We start from the raw sequence: 23,054 nt of genomic DNA, 5'->3' as shown, positions 1-23,054 counted from the left end.
TCTATCAACAGACATTATTTGGAATCACTTAAAATGACAAAATAATATGTCCACTAATCAGCCAAACAGCTAGAGTAGGCATCTTTGGTTCATTTTAATACTCAGATGTGTCTTCCTTGCTTCTAAAGTCAGACCAAATAAAAATCCTATCTGGCTAGTTCTGGCACTGGTTTCAGATTAGAGCAAGCATCTCTAACCAAGTGATCTCCAAGGAAATCCCTTAGTGTTAACTATTATAGGATCACAGGAAAATAATTTCACAAATAAAAGACTTGATCTAACTCCACATACATCAACTAACTAACCTATAAACCTTGGTTTCTTGATTTCAAGATTTATTTTTAACTGGATCAAAGAAAAGACCTGGCAATATGTGGAAGCAACTTTTTGTATTATAAAATATACCAAAATGATCAAACCTGGTTTCCTACCTGAATTAAAAAGATGATGTCTTTAGCTTTGTGGGCCACTATCCTCTGTCCAGTTCTAACTCCCTTTTTCTCGACATGAACATATGCTTCCCTTAAAATTACTTCTTTTTTCCTATCCTGGTGTTATGCAAGATCCCTGCTTATTTTGGCGATAGAGACAAAATAAGAAGAGCCACCCAGAGTTCTTCATTCCAAAGGGAGGAGCTTCCCAAGAAAAGCAAAGTTGTGCTGTTGTATTTCCTTTCAGCACTGCCTAAGAGCAAGAGGCATTCTTCAGTGGGGAAATTCAGGGCAAAAAAAGGGGGGCTGCTTTTGAAATACTCACTAGAACCACGAATGGCAGGTGTAGTTAAGGACCACCTAAAGGTTCACAATCACTAAATGCTCTTAAAAAAACAAGAATTGGCCAGAAAAAAATATGAGGAGTGAGGCGGTTAAATAGGCACAACATGCAATAAGAAAAGATGCTTTTCAAACAAAAAATATGTGACACGGAGATGCCTTTCATTTCAGGGAGAACCCAGGAAAATCTAAACTCTCAGATGAAGAAAGTGAACCTTGCCTTTATTTGTATGCTCAAAATCCTCACAAAAACGGCCATCAGGCCTAGGTGAAAGCTCTAAAAACTAAGGAGGGGCCTGCATGCTTCTACAAGAAAAACAAAGAGAGCCTTGCATATAGGATATTGGTTTCAATGAGGAAGGAACGCCAAAAACAGTGTAAGAATTAAGCACTCACATAATAGATCACTGTGAGCAACGCGCTCCTGCAGATGTTGGAGGGAGTGACCTAAGCCTCACACTTGGAAAGGTTGTGTGACTGGAGCCATGATATATAAAGTAAGACCCAAGCGCCAAAGTTCTGATTGAGCCAGGCAAACGTGGCTGTTTTTGTTGGGTGGAAGAGGCATTTTTTTTTTTTTTTCACCAAGCAAAGAATTACGGTAAACATCTGCTAACCATGACCACAGAAGGGGTGGTTGTTTTCATCCAAGGTCATTTTAAAGGAATAAATGTAATTAATAAAACCACAGAGTCACAGTACCCAACCTTCCAATAAGGCTACTTGCTTCTGCCCACAGACCTATTTATTAAAGAAGTACTTAATTGAGAAAGTTCTCTGACGTTGCCATTAATACTTTGTGAGGACCCACTGATGTGGGGCAAGAATATTCTGTCTCAAGAGCTACTTGAAAATATAACTGGACTTTGCTTCTTATCTCATTCCTTAGGCAACTGTTTTTCAGAAGGTTCTTTTACTCTACTGGCAATTTATTATTATAATACATGCATTATTTAAGTAACTAAAGTCCTATTAGAAAAAATTAACATTCCAATGGGTTTACCTCACACATAAAAGTCCCAGAAGACTTCTCTCTGTCAAACTACCTCTTTTGAAAATGACTAAGAATTCCTATACTCTAGAATGGTTTGAGTTTTTAAAAATTCCTTATTTGGTTTGTTCTTTGGGAAGGAATGGGGAGGTAGGGAAACTGAATTATTCAAGCCGTCATTCAAATCTGTCAAATTGGAGCTCAAAACATCACTTTACCTTTGAACAACCAGCCACAAGCTCCTCCAAAATAAGTGTCACCTATAATTATTACTAAATATTCCCAATTAAAAGAAAATAATCAAATTCCTAAAAACCCAATTTCCCTTTTGAGCTAAGCAAAGTTCTGCTCTATCTACAAAGTCAGAGGGTCTTCTAGCCTTATAAAGGCCAGTTTTGCATAAACTGGTTGCTTTCACTGAATCAAGTTAAAGAACTAAGGTTTCCTATTTCTGACCTATGGTCACCTCAACACGATACTCAGCCCATCAACAAGATACTAAGTTCACTGAATATAAGAATACATATTTTCTCTCTGGTTCTATTTCCCATGAAACTAGAACACAGCAACTCATAAAGCTCAGGATTTAGTAAGCTTATTAAAAAAATAAATGTTAAGTTCATCAGTTCCACTTATTTTCATGGTTGCAATATCGGACAGGGTCCCAGCTGTTGAACTAGCTCTAAGAGCAACCTGGAGGCCAGAGGCTGTCACTGTTTTGACTTTTCCACCAATCGGACTCCAACAAATACCTATTCAACACCTCCTAGATGCCTGTGATGAGTTCAGTGTGTGTGTGTGTGTGTGTGTGTGTGTGTGTACGCGTGCATGCACACGGACACATGCACATGTGGGTATGTGTGTAGAGCAGGAGAGACTGAAGGGTAAGATGCTGTCTTCTGACTATTACTGACACTTCATAGAATCTTGAGGAGAAATTAACATAAATATCAGGGTTTACTGCATCTGGAAAATTATTCTTGGGTTTACTTATTTGTTCATTTTTCCACAAGGCTCAGTGTTAATGAGCTAAGAAAAGAAAGAAGGCAGGCAGAGATAGAGCTGGAATAAGCTAGCAAGGTTTTGATACTCCAACTGCCCTTAAGTGACGATGAACTATTAAATAAGAGAGAGGAGGACTACGGAGGCCCAATCTTATTTAATAACTGTCAATGCCTTCAGCCATGAAAGACAGCGAGCCTTAATGTAACCCACTAATTCCTCCCGCCAACTCAGTCAAGATTCATTTCCACAGGTAAGTCCAGTATCAGAGGCCACTGTGGTCAGAATTGGAAATATAACCATGTATCGCCACACTAAATTATGCTTAAATAAAAGTGCAATGCATCCATCATATTTGTATAATAAAGGGATTAAATCAGTTATAATTTTCAAGCTTTAAAAGAAAATTCCAAGCTTTTAAGTCTATTTCCAGCAAAAGATAATGTGACGAATGTCATAATAAAAAATAACTTTGTTGGAGGAAATAATTCTTTATCCTTTAAAAATTTTCCTTATTAAATGCATCATTTTAACTTAATGCATTTCTACATACTTATCCCTAAATGTAAATTTGTTTTGATAAAATGAAGAGCCTTTTAATCCAAATTGCACAGTGATGCTTCTATGCTGATCTGCTATAACTTAGTAATCAGAGTTAACAGACTGCCTAATTAACCAAGTCATCATTTGCCAAGATCCAAATATGGGATGAATTGTGGGCCAAGGAGAAAATATGATGGACATGAAAATTATTAATTCAGGAAAGCATTAAAAGCATGTGGAGTTAAAAGTTCTTTGCTAAATCTTACCATCTTTAATATCCTTAATTTTTATAATAGAAGTAATATGTAAAAATAAAAAATATATTCAGAGTAATATGGAAAAACATTTTTAGATCAACTAGTTATTAGTCACTAATACAATATAAATTACTTTGATAAGCCTTTGACAACCTAAGGGGTAAAAATCACAGACAAGCCCTGAAAATAAGTAATATCCATTATGTGCTTACGAGGTGCTGGCATCATGTTCACTATTTCACACTGATCAATATGTTTATTCTCCACATGACCTAACGCTTGAGAAGGTACTATTTTTATCTTCAGGTAACAGGCCTGAAAGTTGAAATTTAGAGTATTTACTCTTTTTGTCCACAAGAATATATGAATAATATATATAATTAATAACTATCATATTATTAAATTGTAAATATATCTAATTAATAATAATATCTAATCCTTTCAAAATTCTTAGAGAAGTGTAATTAAAAACTCTATTACTTTAACTCACCAAAATTTTACTCATGGAAGCTTTATTAATTCACATTTCTCATGTACTTATTAGAAAAAAGGAAAACTGGGGTAACCTGAAAGATGCCATATGGCTAGTCTATACAAAGATCTTTCATTTACAGCTATTTCCCATCACTAATATCACTGATATGGCCTAAAAGACATGTACTGAATATATTTTAATATAGTCATGGGCTAAGATATTTTATAAGCCATTTTCCCCAAGTCATTCCAATCCAGTCAGTACAAATTAGTCCTAGAGGAGGTAGGAAGTCCACCAATCTGATCATTTCTTCCTTGGCTAGTTGGCAACTCCTACTCATTCTCCAGGGTCCCAGCAACACCTGCCTCTTCTTGCGCTCCCTCCCCAACCTCATATACACAATCCATCAGTATTCCTGTGCCTCCTCTATCACTGTATTTCAACTGACCTTTCTGTCCACTTTGTAGATATAAGTATGTTGAAATCAAAGACCTTGCTTTAGGACCTACAACAGTGACAGACAGTAGACGGATGGTTGGACAGATGGGCAGATAGGAGGAAAGCAATGAATGATGCCCAGGCTCCTTGAGGACAGAGGCATGATAGTATTTTTGAGGTAAAACACACCTCCTCACAGTGAATGTCAGTGGAGATGCCCAAGTATTAGACAGACACCTTCATGAGGAACATCTCAGATGACACTCACGGGTAGCTGGGCTATAAGATATTTAAAGGTACCTTCCAACTCTGTAATTCTGTGTCTTTACTATGCATCAAGTACAGTGCCTTTCTGAGCGATCCTGGACAAGGAAAAAAAACAGATATAAAAGACATGACTGGTACAATGGGACTAAATTTGAATAGGGATTGACGTTAGACTATAATTTATTAATACTGCATCAATATTACTTCTTAATTTTGATCATTCCCTGGTGACTCAGATGGTAAAGCATCTGCCTGCAATGCAGGAGACCTAGGTTTGATCCCTGGGTTGGGAAGATCCCCTGGAGAAGGAAATGGCAACCCACTCCAGTACTCTTGCCTGGAAAATTCCATGGACGGAGGAGCCTAGTAGGCTACAGCCCATGGGGTCACGAAGAGACAGACACAACTGAGCGACTTCACTTTTGATCACTGTACTGTTGTTATGAAAAAAGAATGTCCTTGTTCTTAGGAAAAAAACCCAGTGATTTATTTAGGAATAAAAGGGTATGACATCTGTAATCAATTCTTAAAATGGTTCTGAAAATCAGTTATGTATAGGTATAAATATGTGTATGTGTATTCTAGAGGCAGATGGATGAAAAATGGGAGAGCCAAGGAGCAAAATGTTGAATCCAGGCAAAGGATTTCTTTTGGAAAATTCCTTAACTACTCATGCAACTTCTCCGTAAGTTTGAAATTATTACAAAACAAAAAAGGGCCTCTGTGTTTAAAAAAAAAAAAGAAAAGTACAACATGCACTGTATCTTCCTAAAATACTGTCCCCCTCTTCTGAGATCAGCACCCCTTTCACCCACTTTCCATCATCTTGTGCAGGTAAAAGGTCATTTACCACTCTTGAGACAAGCGCATGACCCACACCATGCTACAGACCCCTCACAGCTCCCCCCATCTATTCCTGCTCCAACCAGAGAGAGTTATTTCTGTGACAGGCACATGGTACACAAGGGATCAATCACAGAACCAGCAAGATCCAAATTTTATGGGAGCTGCTAGAACTCATCAGAAAAGATGCCTTTCTGCTGGAGTTTGTATGAAAGCGGACTGAAGAATGGTTATCTGCCACAGTCTGGTCAACACTTCCAGGAATGAAAGCAACACAGAGCATCGCACAGCCAAGATTCTGAGACCAAGACTCAAGAGCATGATCCGACCCCTACTGCAGATGTGCCTGAGCTCACTTTACTAGCCAACTTTTCAGATTCATGAGCCAGTTAATTCCTCTTTATGCCTGAGCTGGTCACAAGTGTCACCCAAGAGATCTAACAAGTGGTGGGCTCAGTACTTTAAGGCACAGATATTAAAAATGGTCTGCTGTTTGTGTGAACAGAGAGATTACAGGTGCTTCAAACCCCTTAAGTAAAAGCAGCGTAATTGCTGGTCTTTTGCAACTGGCTTTTATATATAGTGTCAAGTTAAATATTTTACTTTTTAAAATCTATCCTCTCTATTTTTGAACATCAAAGTCCTTGGCATACGGCTTCTGCCTCTGGGACTCTATTGACCAAGCAACCGAAGACTTCCTAATTGTCGGCCAGTGTTACCTCTAAGTATCCAAATCTTCACCCCGGTAAATTAACAGCCTTCAAAGTGAATGTATCTCAATAACTAAAAACAAAACAAATTCTGAATCTGCTTGCTGGGAAAAAGTCCCAGGTATAAGACTGCTGCTTTGGGAAGGGGGCCCTCTCGATTGCCACACTTTCCCATACAGGTGATTGAGCGGAACAAATCAATCATTGAGTGGTCAGAGGCTAACATGAAATAAAATGAGGGCTGCAGAGATGAGGTTAATTAAAATAATGTACCAGAGAAAAATGACTCAAAGATCTAGAGAAAAATGTCTTAACAGGCAGGCCCAGTTAGAGACCGGAGAACGCCAATTAAGTGGCTGTCCTTGTTCTGAATCGCACCAGGACATGCTTTTATTTCCCATAGCTCTTGTACTACCAAAAAGAATTAAAGCATTTCAAAAAGTCTACCAAGATTAAACAGATCCAGTTAGATGACACGGAAGCATAAAGTCTCAACATGCAGTGTACAAGCAGCCCCAGAGTGAAAAATGCATGTTAACACAAAACGATGCTTGCAAAATTAATACCCTGAGAAGATGCCTACAAGGTGAAGACAATATGGTGTAGTGGTTAGGAGCAATGGCAAGAGAGGAAGAGTAGCTGGGTTCAAATCCCAGTTCTATTTCTAACAAGCAGAGAAGTCTAAGGGAGTCATTTCACCTCAGAACACCTCAGTTTCCTCATCTGTAAAACGGACTTTTTAGAATTGTACCTGTCTCATAGAGTTTGTGTGAGTTTATACATAAGCTCCCAGTAAAGGCAGCTATTATAGGGTAGACGTCTTACAAATTAGAGTGTTTCTCCTCACTGCTGGTTTTTAGACTTTCTCACTATTAAGTTTTCCGGAGTCCTGAAAATTCTACTTTTCTGTCTCATTACTTAGAAGGAGAATGGGGAAACTGCACACACAAGGATTAGTAATAACATGAAATGCAACCTTCTTCTGGGCATTTACAGCTACAGAAAGCCAAGAAGGTCTAAGCATGCTTTATTCTAGGTTTGTTTATTTTCCCCTCTTTTGGGTGTTTTTGTTTTGGGGTATAGTTGCTTTATGATATTTTGTTGGCTTCTGCTGTACAATGAAGTGAATTGGCTATATGTGTGTGTGTATATATCCCCTTCCTCTTGGACATGCTCCCACAACCCCCATCCCACCCACTAGGTGACCTCAGAGCACCCAGCTGAGCTACCTGTGCTATGCTGCAGCTGTCTGCCTTTCACATGGTAGAGTGTATATGTCAATTCCAATCTCTCAATTCATCCCACCCTAGCCCACAGTGTTCGTGTGGCCATTCTCTACATCTGCATTTCTATTTCTGCCCTGCAAGTAAGTCCATCTGTACCATTTTCTAGATTCCACATATATGCATTAATAAATGATAGGTGGTCTTTCTTTCATGATTTACTTCATTCTGTATGACAGACTCTAGGTCTATTTACATCTCTACAAATGACCCAATTTTGTTACTGTTTATGGCTGAGTAATATTCCATTGTAGCAAAGTTCCTTAGGAAACTAAAAACATAACTACTATATGACCCAGCAATCCCACATACCACGAGAAAAACATAATTCAAAACAGAGATGCATCCCAAGGTTCACTGCAGTACTATTTACAATTGAGACAGGACATGGAGGCAAGCTAAATGCCCACTGACAGATGAATAAAGAAAGAAGACGTGGGACTTTTACACACTGGAATATTACCCAGATTTTTTTTTTTTAATTATCATGTTTAAGAACTGAGTCAGAAGTGGAGGAATGCATTGGTGTCACGGGTAATGAATGGTCTGGGACAGATATGGGCAAGGACGAGGTACCATCTCTTCTAATTGGAACACTCAGGGTAAAAGATGAATGATGACCGTAAGAGGAAGTAAAGAGAAATTCTAGCCCCAGAGCATCACAACCAGACTCGCCAGGCCTCGAGAGGTACACTGAACTGGACCCAGAAAACACAGCAACATTTCAAAACATCAGAGAAAAACCCTCAGAACATTCTTAGTCTTTCCCGCTAACACTCACGCATCAGGATATTGAGAAGAGGGCTGCATAAGGGCTGATCCAGGTTACCAGGATCCTCATGTAAATAACATGAATGAAGTCTCCAATTACATGGATTGGTTTCCCCGTTTGTGATTGCTGTTTTAGTTTCTGAAATGGTATTTGGCAGACAGGGATGTTGCATGTTTTTCAAGATGGAAAAATCCTGGGTCTTTGCCACTCCAAGGGTTGTTACAAGTCTAATAAAAGTTTTTCCTTAATCATTTGCTTCACTTAACTCCTGCTTATTGAACTTTACTTTTTTTGTTTCTAAAAAGGGTACTAGGAACCAAATCTGATGCCCTAAACTCATGCTTTTTTTCTTTTTTTTTACAAGTTGAGAGGGTACAAATTATAAATCAAGAAAAATTCATGGTTCTTTTACTTGATAACCTTTCCACAAATAAAGGAGAGTATGATTACATAAATGCCATCTCTTACCACTAAAAGCTGTGGGATACAGACAGAGACAAGTCCGTCTCTGTGCTGCTTCCACCAAGCAAACGCACAATGAACAGCACAGTTCAATCTGGCCCAGCGAACAACACAACTGTTAACACACCCTCTGCCTTAAGCAAGTGAGAGAAGTCAGAGCTCAATGAAAGACATATATTTCTACATCCTTTCAATCCATATAGCCTTGAATTTTCTATCAAAAAAGAGCTATGTAAACTTTCAGGACCAATCCATCAAGAGTGTAATTTCTTTTTTAATTAGAATTTACAGCCAACTTAAGACATGGTCTATAACAAGGCAGGGGATCAAACAAGCTCTGATTAACTTAAGGATGAAACACCTCCCCAGGCAGGCAGTGTACGGATACTGTAGGACCCTGAACTCCGCAAACTCACAGTGGGTTTTGGATGTGGATCAGGCTTCAAACACTGAGCCGTCCCAGCATCTGCGGTTTATAACTGGCCTTATCTGAAACAGATCCCTAACATCCAAGAGTCAACATGTCAACAACAAGTGTAAGACAGTTCACCCCACTCCTTGATCATGTTGCACCTTTTAAAGTTCTCTCAGTGCATGAAATGAGTGACTCTAGCAGGGAGTTAAGGCTCTTCATCATCTTTTCCCCCATTAAAATGATCGCAAGAGAGTGCAATATGGGTTTTGCCAGTGAGGTTCCCAGTACCCTTTTGATAATCTTTCTAAGTCAACAGCATCATGATTGTGCTCCAGTCCCTGTACAAAGCACTGTACACATATTATTTCCCTTAATCCTTGCATGAACACCATGAGCTGAGGCATGCTAGTTCCCCAGCCTCGGTAAGTATACTGAGAGGGGAGCAGGGAGAGACACTGGTCCAAGAACAAAGAACCAGGCAATGAGAGTGCTGGGATCTGAGCTTGCAATTCAATGTCCTTAATTAACTTGTACCGCCCACCATAAGCTTTAGGACCAGACAGCAAATGATTCTGTCTTCATGGGGAAGATAATGCATAACCCTTTCTGGATGGGACACACAGAATACCAAAACCTCGTACAATGTAGAGAGGAAGCTACCAAGAGAAAACCCGGGGGTAGGATTCCACTCCTATAATAAAGGTGATCTGGACGGGTTTCTTTGTTTTCTTATTCTCTCACTCAGACGCAGACCTCTTCAGTTCAGTTCAGTTCAGTCGCTCAGTCATGTCCGACTCTTTGTGACCCCATGAATCGAGCACGCCAGGCCTCCCTGTCCATCACAAACTCCCGGAGTTTACTCAAACTCATGTTCATTGAGTCAGTGATGCCATCCAGCCATCTCATCCTCTGTCGTCCCCTTCTCCTCCTGCCCCCAACCCCTCCCAGCACCAGGGTCTTTTCCAATGAATCAATTCTTTGCATGAGGTGGCCAAAGTATTGGAGTTTCAGCTTCAGCATCAGTCCTTCCAATGAACACCCAGGACTTATCTCCTTCAGGATGGACAGGTTGGATCTCCTTGCAGCCCAAGGGACTCTCAAGAGTCTTCTCCAACACCACAGTTCAAAAGCATCAATTTTTCAGCACTCAGCTTTCTTCACAGTCCAGCTCTCACATCCATACATGACCACTGGAAAAAACCATAGCCTTAACTAGACGGATCTTTGTTGACAAAGTAATGTCTCTGCTTTTTAATATGCTATCCCGATTGGTCATAACTTTCCTTCCAAGGAGTAAGCGTCTTTTAATTTCATGGCTTCAGTCACCATCTGCAGTGATTCTGGAGCCCCGAAAAATAAAGTCTGACACTTGTTTCCACTGTTTCCCCATCTATTCCCATGAAGTGATGGGACCAGACGCCATGATCTTAGTTTTCTGAATGTTGAGTTTTAAGCCAACTTTTTCACTCTCGTCTTTCACTTTCATCAAGAGGCTCTTTAGTTCTTCACTTTCTGCCATAAGGGTGGTGTCATCTGCGTATCTGAGGTTATTGATATTTCTCCCGGCAATCTTTATTCCAGCTTGTGCTTCTTCCAGCCCAGCGTTTCTCATGATGTACTCTGCATATAAGTTAAATAAGCAGGGTGACAATACACAGCCTTGACGTACTCCTTTTCCTATTTGAAACCAGTCTGTTGTTTCATGTCCAGTTCTAACTGTTGCTTCCTGACCTGCATACAGGTTTCTCAAGAGGTGTTTCAGGTGGTCTGGTATGCCCATCTCTTTCAGAATTTCCCACAATTTATTGTGATCCATACAGTCAAAGGTTTTGGCATATCAATAAGGCAGAAATAGATGTTTTTCTGGAACTCTCTTGCTTTTTCGATGATCCAGCGGATGTTGGCAATTTGATCTCTGGTTCCTCTGCCTTTTCTGAAACCAGCTTGAACATCTGGAAGTTCATGGTTCACGTATTGCTGAAGCCTGGCTTGCAGAATTTTGAGCATTACTTTACTAGCGTGTGAGATGAGTGCAACTGTGCGGTAGTTTGAGCATTCTTTGGAACTGTAATGAAAACTGACCTTAGGTACTATGAATTACAGAAATCCACAGGGAAATCTCAAATATCCTCTGACCCATTCAATGAATGCTGACTGCCAGCCTGCCTACTATTGACTGGGCACTGTCGGCCACAAGGAAGCCACACTGAATCAGACAGACCTGCCCCTTGCCTACTGCCTGGTAAAGAGGTATATTCAGAAAGTGCCAGAAGCTGTAGTAAATGAAACACACAAGGGTTTTGGATGCCTCAGAGTAGGGGGTTGGGGGGCAGGGAGGGAAATCAACTATAATGTGGGTAGTCAGGGAAGGTCACTTCAAGAAGCTGATATTTGAACTGAACAAAAAAAGATGAGAAGAGGGGTTAGCCCTGTGAAACACAGAAGTTGTTCCAGGGAAAGAATCCCATGGTCCAGAGGCAAGAGAGATTTTATGACATCTGAACATGGTAACAGTATCTAAATAAAATATTTGAAACCACAGAGCAAAAATACAGTTTCCAAGAGTCTCTTGAAAAAGCAAGATCTTTCAAGTCACCTCTTTCACAGAATCAACTACTCAACAGACAGGCATGCTTGCTAAGTCGCTGCAGTCCTGTCTGACTCTTTGCAATCTAACGGACTATAGTCTTCCAGGCTCCTCTATCCATGGGATTCTCTAGGTAAGAAGACTGGAGAATTTCTTCCTCCAGAGGATCCTCCCAACTCAGGGATCGAAGCTGCGTCTCTCAGGCTCCTCACCCCGGCAGGTAAGTTCTTTGCCACTAGCTCCACCTGGGAAGTCCACTCAATAGAGAGCCATGGTCAAGTCTCTGGGACACGCAGCCAGCTGAGCTGCTTATGAGTACTGCCGACAGTCTCAGTCACAATCACGCAGCAGCTTCTGTGTGCAGACACCACTATCCTCCGAGGGCCAGTCCCAAGAAGATGTGTGAAGGGCCAGAGGCTGCTCTGTAGACTCAGCACAGACGCAGGGCCGGGGATGGGGCCAGGCCAGACCAACCTTGTGTAGTGTCAGCCTGCATGAGTGAAACCTCGAGTTTCAGATTATCATCAGCAATACCAACTTGAAATCAGTTAGTGAATTCTGCTTGCTAGGCAGGTCCATTGTCTGAGTAAGTAAAAAATGGAATAAAAAAACCACTGCATGCCTCTCAGGGGAAACTGTCAAAACAGGACCCAGGGATCTAAGTCCTGTTAGCCGCTGTCTGCTCCATACGTGGTTGCAGTGTGCTTGACACTGGGCATCCAAGTCAACTCTTGGGGCTTCACTTACACTTCCAAGTGTATGCTAGGCAAGACGTGATGGTTGTGAAATATACACTGTCTGCCAGTAAAACAAGAACCAATGAACTAACCAGAGGATGGTAAAAACTCCTCAAAGACAGGGATTTCCACCACCTCACCCAGGGTGTGTGGCACAATACTGGCAATGTTTACCAACCAGAAACTGCACTAAGCTCTTTACACATACCATCTCAGTAATTTGCTACAGGAATCTATCTCCTATCTGTATCCCCATTTCCCAGATGAGGAGGCCACGGCCCAGAAAGGTTAAGTAACTTACCCTCCAGGTTCACTCAGCCAGTAAATGGAAAAGGTAGAATCTGAATCTCAGCTGATTTAATTGCAGTGTAGACCCTCTTGCCCATATTGCTCTCCTGTATCTACAGCAGGCATTCAGTAAATGTCTAGGAGTGCATCAGCTACCATGTCCCACGAGCACCTACCACTAGTATAGGCAGAGACTACATTAGGAAGTAAAGGGAAGTCTCATTCAGCGAGATAGTAATTTTCACAAGAATAAAGTCCAGACCAACCTGGAATAGAGAAATGAGAATGATTCACAGGTCTCCCCCGTCCTTCAAGGGAAGCTTTCACCAGATATACAGCAAAACAGCAAAATCAGAGATGCAGAGTAGACAGCATTGTCCAGACTCTGAGAGACAGTATAAAGTCATCAGTGACAGCCCGCACACATACTGGGAAGAACACAATTAAGTGAGGGCCAGTATGTCCTAGGACCTCACACTAGCACTCAGTTCAGTTCAGTCACTCAGTCGTGTCCGACTCTTTGCAACCCCACGGACTGCAGCACTCCAGGCCTCCCTGTCCATCACCAACTCCCGGAATTTACTCAAACTCATGTCCATTGAGTCGGTGATGCCATCCAACCATTTCATCCTCTGTCGTCCCCTTCTCCTCCTGCCTTCAATCTTTCCCAGCACCAGAGTCTTTTCAAATGAGTCAGCTCTTTGCATCAGGTAGCCAAAGGATTGGAGTTTCAGCTTTAGCATCAGCCTTTCCATTGAATATTCAGCTCTGATTTCACACTAGTACTCAGGCTTTAACAAAACCTTTCATCCAGAGGACAGAAAATCCATTCACAAATTTGGCTGTTTAAATTTTGGTTGATAGCTCTCTTGAGACAGAAATTTCTTTCTTAGAATTTGCCATGGCACTTGCAGTAATAATATTATAGCCCTAAAATATTTACTGAGATACCTATCTCTGCTGAGAATTGAATAAGCTGAAATTCAAACATATAAAGTTCAAGTAAGATGTTATACACACCAAATCAGTAGAAGAAAGAAGGCATTCATCAAAATAAATAAAAACTAGACATGGAAGAAAAACTGATAGCATGATCTCATGTAAGTAACCACAATTGTTGCTCAATAATCATACACCTTTTCTTCATTACTACTAGAACCTGGAATTGATCTAGGACATCAAATTCTTCAAGTCTAAGGATGTAATTATCAGACACCCTTATGTTAATGGTGACTAAGATGATGTAAGTAGAAACCATCAGTAAGACTTCATGGAAAGTTATTTAAAGAGGACTTCCTCAGCTGGGAAGACTACTCTTTTTACTTGCTGTAATGTCGCCTCTTTCAGGATGTAGAAGTAATGACTGGAGAGGCAGCAGCAATAATGTGACCTTGAAAATAAACAACATTTGAACAAGCAAGCAGAGATGGCACGAAGACAGGAAACACAGATTGCTCTCCCCTTGATATCTTTTATGACAGAGAAAATACTACTAATCTTTTAAAACTTACATACTTGAATGTGTTACTAGAAAATCATTCTTATCTGATATAAAGACATAAAAACATAGCTAAAGATTATCCTACATTTTGTCAGGAAAAAAAACTAGAAAATTCATGAATTGAGATTCTGATTACCCCTCTATTCATCAAACTGTTTGTTTAAGTATGACTTTCTCTCTTAATTAGTACCACTAGTCCAGGGAAGCATATTTGCTGAACCTGTCGCTATGTTTTGACATGCAAGACTTGTGAAATTCAAACACACTTGGAGACATCCAAAGCTATTTTAAAGGTGGAAGATCTGAAAACACTCTCCCAAATTTGATGATTAAAGGAAATTTAATAGTTCCTCATTGGCATTTGATCTTCAGCCTTCCATAATGTATCCATATAACTCTTCATTCATATTTGCTACTAAAGCAACATTTCAAAACTGAAGGAAGGTAGAGACAAACCACATGACTTAGAAAATAAAAGAGCTTTCCCTCACACTGATCTAGCTCATGAAAGCCCAATGTGATTAAAAGCAGAATGATGGTCTACAGCATCCATTACATTTGTAAGGAATTTCAAAATGTTCAAAGTCCTTTCATGTACATTATATGATGTCTCATCCTTACAACTACATCCTACTCTTACCTCAGTGGTAAATGCAGGTGTTTTTTTAATTCCCATTTCACTCTGATAAATTGTTTGCTCAAGATTGCTCAAGACTGCTACCCAGTGAGTTATCTTGATCCTAGGTCATTTATTTCCTTTGATGCATTAGATGAGTTCAGTTTAGTCAGTTCAGTTCAGTCGCTTGGTCGTGTCCGACTCTTCATGACCCCATGAACTGCAGCACACCAGGGCTCCCTGACCATCACCAACTCCCGGAGTTTACCCAAACCCATGTCCATTGAGTCAGTGATGCCATCCAACCACCACGTCCTCTGTCGTCCCCTTCTCCTCGCGCCCTCAACCTTTCCCAGCATCAGGGTCTTTTCAAAAGAGTCAGCTCTTTACATCAGGTGGCCAAAGTATTAGAGTTTCAGCTTCAACATCAATCCTTTCAATCAACACCCAGGACTGATCTCCTTTAGGACGGACTAGTTGGATCTCCTTGCAGTTCAAGGGACTCTCAAGAGTCTTCTCCAACATCACAGTTCAAACGCATCAATTCTTCTGTGCTCAGCTTTCTTTATAGTCCAACTCTCACATCCATACATGACCCCTGGAAAAACCATAGCCTTGACTAGATGGACCTCTGTTGACAAAGTAATCTCTTTACTTTTTAATATGCTGTCTAGGTTGGTCATAACTTTCCTTCCAAGGAGTAAGGGCCTTTTAATTTCATGGCTGCAATCACCATCTGCAGTGATTTTGGAGCCCAGAAAAATAAAGTCAGCCACTGTTTCCAGTGTTTCCCCATCTATTTGCCATTAGATCTGGGGTCTACAACCTATGGCCTTTAGGCCAAATATGGCTCTTGACCTGGCTTTGCAAATAAAGTTTTATTGGAACACAGTTATGCCCATTTATCTATTTATGGGCAGTTATTTATCTAGTTATGCCCAGTTTATCTATTATCTATGGCTAGTTTTGTGCTACAGCAGCAGAGGTGACTAGCTGCAAAACAGACTCTCAAGAGACTCTACTAGCTGCAAGAGACTCTACAACATACTACTCTCTATGCTGACTACAGTCCATGAGGTTGACTATATTTACTATCTGGCCCTTTAGAGACAAAATCTGCCAACCCTTTATTGCATCACACTTCCACACACATGATCCAAGTTATAAATCCTATACTACAAAGCCATAAAGCTATCATGGAATGCAATAAACCTATTCCTGCTGGTTTTGGAACTCATGATAGATAATGGGGCATTCCATTATCTTCTGAGGGATTATTATCTCCAATATCATGTCACCTGCAAGGGTGGATGGCAATTTTTGATCAGTACACAATACAAGTGTTGTTTGTCACTTACCCTGAATTTTTAATGTGTCTCACAGCCATAAAAAGTCTGGAGGTCACTGGTTGAGGGCATGCATAATGCCACAGGACTGTAACATACAGAGGGACACTGAAAGCAAAAAACAAAAAACAGAAGAGGTTAAGCAAAGGAAGTGAAAAACTTTAATGCTTCAAAAGTAACACATTCGTGTAAGCCTCAGGTCTTCCTTATTGACGCATGGCTTTTACGTTCAGTATATAGTTGAGGATCTGCACATACAAGCATCTATTTTGTCCTTTCTGTTCTAGAATCAGGACTCTGTTAGCTCCTAATCTGAGTTCTGTACACAATTATAGCAGAAAAGTGTGAAACATTATAGAGCCAAGTAAAACTGCCGCTCTCGAAGGCACTTTTATTTACTTAGGAAGTTTGGTTCCTCTAACTCCAAACATTTCTTGCTTGGGGGTATAACTTCTCAGAACTCCAATGTTATCTCATCCTGAGAAATAAGGGTAAGATGATCCCTAAGTCCCAGTGAAGATTTTCCTCTGGGTTTTGGTCTTTAGTCTCTCCCAATGCATCCAGTAGAAGCACCAGAGAAGACACAGACCCAAACATGTGTGTAACATGCTCATGTGCGCACACACACGTACATAAGTACCTTATTTAAAAGAAAAAAAAAAAGACAAGCTATCTCCTTTGCATCCACACGCCAACTCTTACTTGCGAAAGGCTACAGTTCTTTCCCACTGCATTTGAACTGCAGAAGAAGGCTGAGACACAGCAACTCCACCAGCCTGTGCGTATGCTCAGGTGTGCTGAGACTGTGCCTCTTCATGGCTGGGGTGGGTATTTATCAGGGGAGTATTCACCAAACCCATTGCCAAGTAAGTTGAAGTGGCTGACAGACAAGTTAACTCATCCTCAAGCGGGTTCAGGAAGTTTCTGTGAGTAGCAGTCAGTAGCAAGGTTTTACATGCCAGACCGTTTCTGCTCAGATCCCTGAGATGATAATGACAGCCGTAGAACCCTGAAGACGACAGGAGGGTCCCGCTGTCAGGCAGGGGAAATGGAACTACAGGAGGAGCAAAAAGCATGACCTCTTCCCTGTGTGTGTGTTGCTTCCTCCTAACAGTAAACTCAGACAAGAGTCTGTGAACGAACGTGTCTTCTAATCTAATCAGACAGAGAAGTTGAAACCGAAAAGGAGATGTATGAAGTTTTATGATTTGAATAGTCGTGTATCTCCGGAAACTATGTGGGCTGTCTGTCTACCAGGGCTCAGAGGAGAGTTAAGCGGTGGGGCTCCCAGTGACTGCTTTTTCTTGATAAGAGAGAAACTCAGGCCAGATTGGTCCACACACTGTTTTCTAGGTATCAGCTATCAATGTGAATATAAACTGTTTGTCAAATACATTACAGCTTCAGAGTCACCATTCTCATATGAGTTTAACATGCTGTGTTAGCATTATTCCCCTTCAACAAGGCAGCTTAAGAGCATGATAAGAATGCATCAAAAATATTTTTCCAGATAATTTCAGTTGGCAAAGTTCAAACTTAATTGGTGACCTCATTAATGAGCAACTGCCACCACAAGAAAGAGGACTGTTGTCATGGACTCATCAGAGCAATGAGATAACGAAGTTAATTATATTGTTTCCAATGGATTTACACTGGCTTCCTTTCAGGGCCTACATTTTCCAGACATTCAGTATGACACTCCATGGGTTTGCTCCTCTTCAAAACCCATCAGCTGTGGGCTTCTCTGGGAAACGTCGGCGGATCACAGCCCTCACATCAGGGCAGAGCAATTGGAAAACTTTTCTACCCTTTATTATCTACTTGTAAAATGTTATAAGCCTGTAAACTAGTTAATTTATGAGCCATGTTAATAATTTGCCCGCACTTGATCGCAGGTTTCGCAAACACGGTTTGCAGGGCTGTGGGAGGATAATTTGCAGGTCCAGCTCCTCTCCTAAGGGGACACTGACTAATTTGACACAGTAACACGATGCTGATGGTGGGCCACACTAATGACCACACTCCAGGACGCGGCTGTCAGCCTGTCGTTCCGGCGAGAAGCCAGCTTGCTTTCGCCACAGCGCGGTACACGGTGCTCAACTAATTATTCAGACAGCGACATTAATGAGAGTCTTGTGTTTATTTTCAACATACTAACCAGCCCTTAGCTTCCATTTGTCGGATATGGTCACTGATTAAAATGTGGTTCATGAATAGTAAATCTGAACTCGAATATAACAAAGGATCGCCCAAGAAAAAATGAGGAACAGCTGATTGGAAAACCATCCTTGTCAACTTGTTTTCGGCCTCAAATTTTGTCAAGGACAAAGTGACAGGTAGTAGGAAATGCCAAGAGTTCCAAGAAAAGTGAAAGGAATATTTTTAATCACCTACGGCCATGTACAAGCTTGACTCTTCACCAAAGCCACAGAATCACCTTAAGGTTAAGAGCAACTTCTATCTCAAATACACTTCACCACCTTTATGGTACTGAATAAAGATTTTTTTAAAGCTACTTTTTTCATGGAATGACCAAAAATTTTGTTTGCTTTTAGTGTTCTTTTCAACCTTACAAAAGTTTGATGAGACTGTCTCAAATACGAGCTTCGCGAACATTACTAAATACAACTGTGTTTTTTCCAAATCTATTGTAAACCTGTACTCTTAAGGGTCTTTTAAAAGTGTGCTTTAATATCCTCTCATGTGTCTTGTTTCCAGTCTACTAAAGCTTGCAATCAAGTTCTTTCTACTTTAAATTAAATTTCTATTTTGGTGTGATAAATTTTGTCCTTCGTTTAATGGTGATTATAATCCTAAAATATTCATATAATCATCACTTAAAAGGAATAACTTAAAAAAGGTGGGCACAGATCCACGAGAGGTGTTAAAAAATTGAAAATGGTCCTGATCTGGTTCATTGTAAGATGTGCACTTTGAAGTAAATGATAATGGTAGTATTGCAACAAATGTTCTATCTGTCCGCGTGGATAAAAATTCCAATCAACACTGTGTATGACTTCTGCTTTTACAGTACAGCAAAATAAATACAAGTCCACATAGACCACTTTGGGAATGAAAATGCCACTGCATGCAATATTTCTTATGCATGTATCTCTAAACCGACTCTATGATAGATCTGCGATTTCACAATGCCAAACTATGTAAATGGCATACAATATGTGGGGGAAGATTCAGATCCCAGGTGAATTTTAAAAATTTATTTAAACAAGTATACAGATCGATTGTCCCTACCCAGCATGACTATCCCCCCATGTTATTTACACGGGTACCTGTGAAAGAAGGGTTCTGGCATTACTAGTGTCAATCTCTGCAATTTAGGCCTTAAGTATGTGTCCTGCTAAATAACTCAAGAAGATGTGGTCAGGCTGGCAGAGACTGGTTAAATGTTCATCAAATCTCCACCCATTTCTTGGGTGCACAGATGGGATGTATTTCCAGCTAGGTGGGTCCTTGCAGCTGAGTTCTGGCCAAATAGATGAAAGTGGGTGTGTTATTTCATCCTGACCCAGAAGCCTCCTGCACTATCTCTAATGCCCTCTCTCTTCCCTGGGTTGTGGGCCCAGGGGTCCAGGGCAGAACTCCAGTGCCTGCAAGATGGTAGAGTCACTGGGTGGTAAGAGTCAAGGTCCCTGAAACACCACATGGAGTAGACCACCACATCCCAATACCCACCCCACTAGATGGAGGTGGCTCACAAATAATACCTGCATTAAGATAAGCCTCCGAGACTCAGAAATGTCTGTTACAACTGCAAGTATCTCATATTCAAATACACAGACCTTTTCTAATTTGAACCTGGTTCCAAAATTATACTTGATTCTTAGGAATACCACACGTAAATTGGTAAATTTGGAAAAATCCCTAAAGGTATGTTACAATTGTGATTATCAGCTCCTCTAATTATGCTAAGCGTAGAAAAGAGAAAGGTGACAGTCAGCTAATGTGTCCCCAAATGTGTCAAGTGTATCTTTCTTCACTTCATCTTCACATAGCCTTGTGAAGAGATCCAATTCCCAATTTATGGATAAGAACACTGAGCCTCTAAGAAGTGAAATATGAGCTGATGTCAGGGAATGTCAATTCAGCAGACATTTTCTTAGGTGAATGCCTCTTGGCTCTTAATATCCAAAATTTACAGAATACACTTATTTCTAACTCAAGCACTTTTGGTTGTTGCTTATAAAAGAACAAAGTTCATGACATGCTCTAAAATATAATACAATATTTTCAATTAAAAGTTATGAGGAGAAAGTGCCCAGTGCCAATATAATCAGAAGAACGCCAGAAACTTCTACAGAGGTTTTGAAAAGCCAGCAACAAAAGGGTAAGTGTCACAGATTTTCTTGGTGATTTAAAATAAAAATCCACATTAAAAAAAATAATAACAAATGCATGTTGAGGCCGTATTAATTGGCAACAAATCAATATTTTAAACATTTTTACATTCTTAATGTGATGGTTATGAAGTATATATAAGGCACTTTACTATACTTCGGTCATATTTGAGAACAGGGGTTAGCAACCTTTTTCGCTCAAGGGCCAGACAGTGAATAATTTAGACTCTGTAGCTTTGGCAGCTGTTCTAAGTTCCCTCTGACAATTACCCTGCTCTCCCACTGCAGTAGGAAAGCAACCAAAGGGGAAAAGTAGACAAATGGGTTCTGTGTGTTGATAAAACTTTATTTACAGAAGCAGGTAGTGGGCTGGATGTGACCCCAGGGCCATAATTTGCCAACTGCTTTTTCTTTTTTCATCACCCTCCTTTTGTTGGAAGTATAATTCGACTTATTTTATTAGTTTCAGCTGTTAAACACACTCACTATTTTTATGTATTACAAAATGATCATCACTATCATTTCTAAGGCTAACTTCTGCCTTAGGAAATTGATTGGAAGTTTTACACACTGCCATTTCTCCTATGTAAAGTAATGGGAAATTGTGCCACTGTAACAGAAGAAAACGCTGATGATTCTTCTTAACCAGCATAATCAAGTCCTTGTCTTAAAGTAAAGGTTACAACAGTCACTTTAAAATAACCTTATAATAAGGACTTTTTAAAAAAAAAACTAAGAAAAATAAATAATTTGTAGATTTAAAATGTCACTGCAGAAGGGTGTGCTGGGAGCAAGAAATGGCAACCTCTGAAAGTTCCAAAATCAGGCACAAAGTTCTCCCACATTAGAATCAAAGAGTTTTCTTGGATTTGGAGGATGTTCTTTATTAACCAACTTCAGTGTAGGAGCTACATGTCCAATGACAGAATATGCCATAAAAAAAACTCATCAAATATCTTCTGTTATTCTCCTAAGAAAGTAAAGTTGTTGTAACAAGGTTCACTATTTTTTTTTGGATGGCAAAGTTCACAGACATATACAGGCAGAGAAATGCTTTAAAAAAAAAACAAAAACTCAGTTCCCCATTAATGTTTTATGACAACAGTGAAGTATACAAGATGGTTCAAGACATAAAAGAGATAAACTTTATGAATCTATTTTACCTAAAATGTCAATCCCAACAGAATAAAAAGAGCAAGTCAATGATAGCCCAACCAATCTGACAAAAGAGTATCTTGCAATCATTAAAATAATTATGGGAATAGAGAAATGTGTGCAGATGATTGTTATAATGTCACATGAAATAAGCAAGATAGAAAAATCATAACTAAAATAGACTCTCAATTGCATAAATATTAAATATATGCATCAGAAAAACAAAAAATAAAATGGACAGAGGTTGCCTTGGAGGAAATGGGATTAGGTGCTATTTTTCTTTAAAATTGTTTATATTTTTATTTTCCAAAGCAAAGCAACTTCTCCAATATTGGTTATAGAATATGAAAAAGCTATCTGAACTTCAAAAAGAGGAAGACATTTGTCATGCATTCATTGACACTCGTTCATTAATGGCTTGATTGCCTCTTTTTCAGACCAGAAATGTCTTAAGAGCAGAGATTCGTGACATCTCTCATGTCCCAAACACAGAGTTACAGAATCTCATGCACTGAATTAAGATTCCTCAAAGCAACGTTCTGAACAGTCCACCTTACTTTTAAAAAGTCCTCTTCATGAGATTCTATAAGTAAATTAACTTTTTATACTTTAAGTCTTTCAAAGAACAAAACAATTTTGTAGAAAGAGCTTGATTACTTGAGAATTATAACTGTAAATCATTTGCCTGATACAAAAATTATACTTTGTCTCTTCTTTCCACACTGGCACACAATAACTTTGTCTTTCAATAACTTAAAACAATTCTAAGTCATTGGCTCCTTAAAAACAACATATGTATCAATCATGAAGCTTGGCACTTCATAAATACTTACCCCAATGTGTTACCCTGCTTTGAAATGGGAATGGTGAGCTCCTGATTGACAAGTAACTTAGCAGAAAGAGGGAGGAGATGGAAGAGGGTTCCATGCTGTCTCCACACTCACCCTCACCTGTGGAGGTCCTTCCCCAGCAGTCAAAAACCACATGACAAAGGCAGTCATCACTCATCACTGTTCTCTCTCTCTCAGACACACACACGCGTGAGGGTATACTCACCCTGCACTCACTCTGCACTTGCATACTTTCAATGGCTCCCCAGTACTTGGGGGGAAAGAGATCAAAACTTGCCCTTAGCCCATACAAGGCCCTCATGATCTGGCCACTGGACATCTCTCCAGCCTTTAGCTCAACTACATATCTCCACTGGCCCTGTCCAGCCTCTCACTCTAAAAAAACAA

The 23,054-nt window shown here is 40.0% G+C and overlaps 1 protein-coding gene across 5 annotated transcripts in view; it reads right to left on the bottom strand.

Annotated features, from left to right (window-relative positions):
- Positions 1-23,054, bottom strand: part of FOXP1 (forkhead box P1) — a 611,298-nt gene that overhangs the window by 367,247 nt on the left and 220,997 nt on the right. For all 5 annotated transcript variants that reach the window (XM_061128081.1, XM_061128082.1, XM_061128083.1 and 2 more), the window contains one exon: positions 16,319-16,414. The gene's annotated coding sequence lies outside the window, so the exon portion shown is untranslated. The remainder of the gene's footprint in view (positions 1-16,318; positions 16,415-23,054) is intronic.

The sequence above is a fragment of the Dama dama genome, chromosome 24 (genome assembly GCF_033118175.1).
Source record: "Dama dama isolate Ldn47 chromosome 24, ASM3311817v1, whole genome shotgun sequence".
Lineage (NCBI taxonomy): Eukaryota > Metazoa > Chordata > Mammalia > Artiodactyla > Cervidae > Dama > Dama dama.
This window is presented reverse-complemented; position numbering and strand designations above follow the sequence as displayed.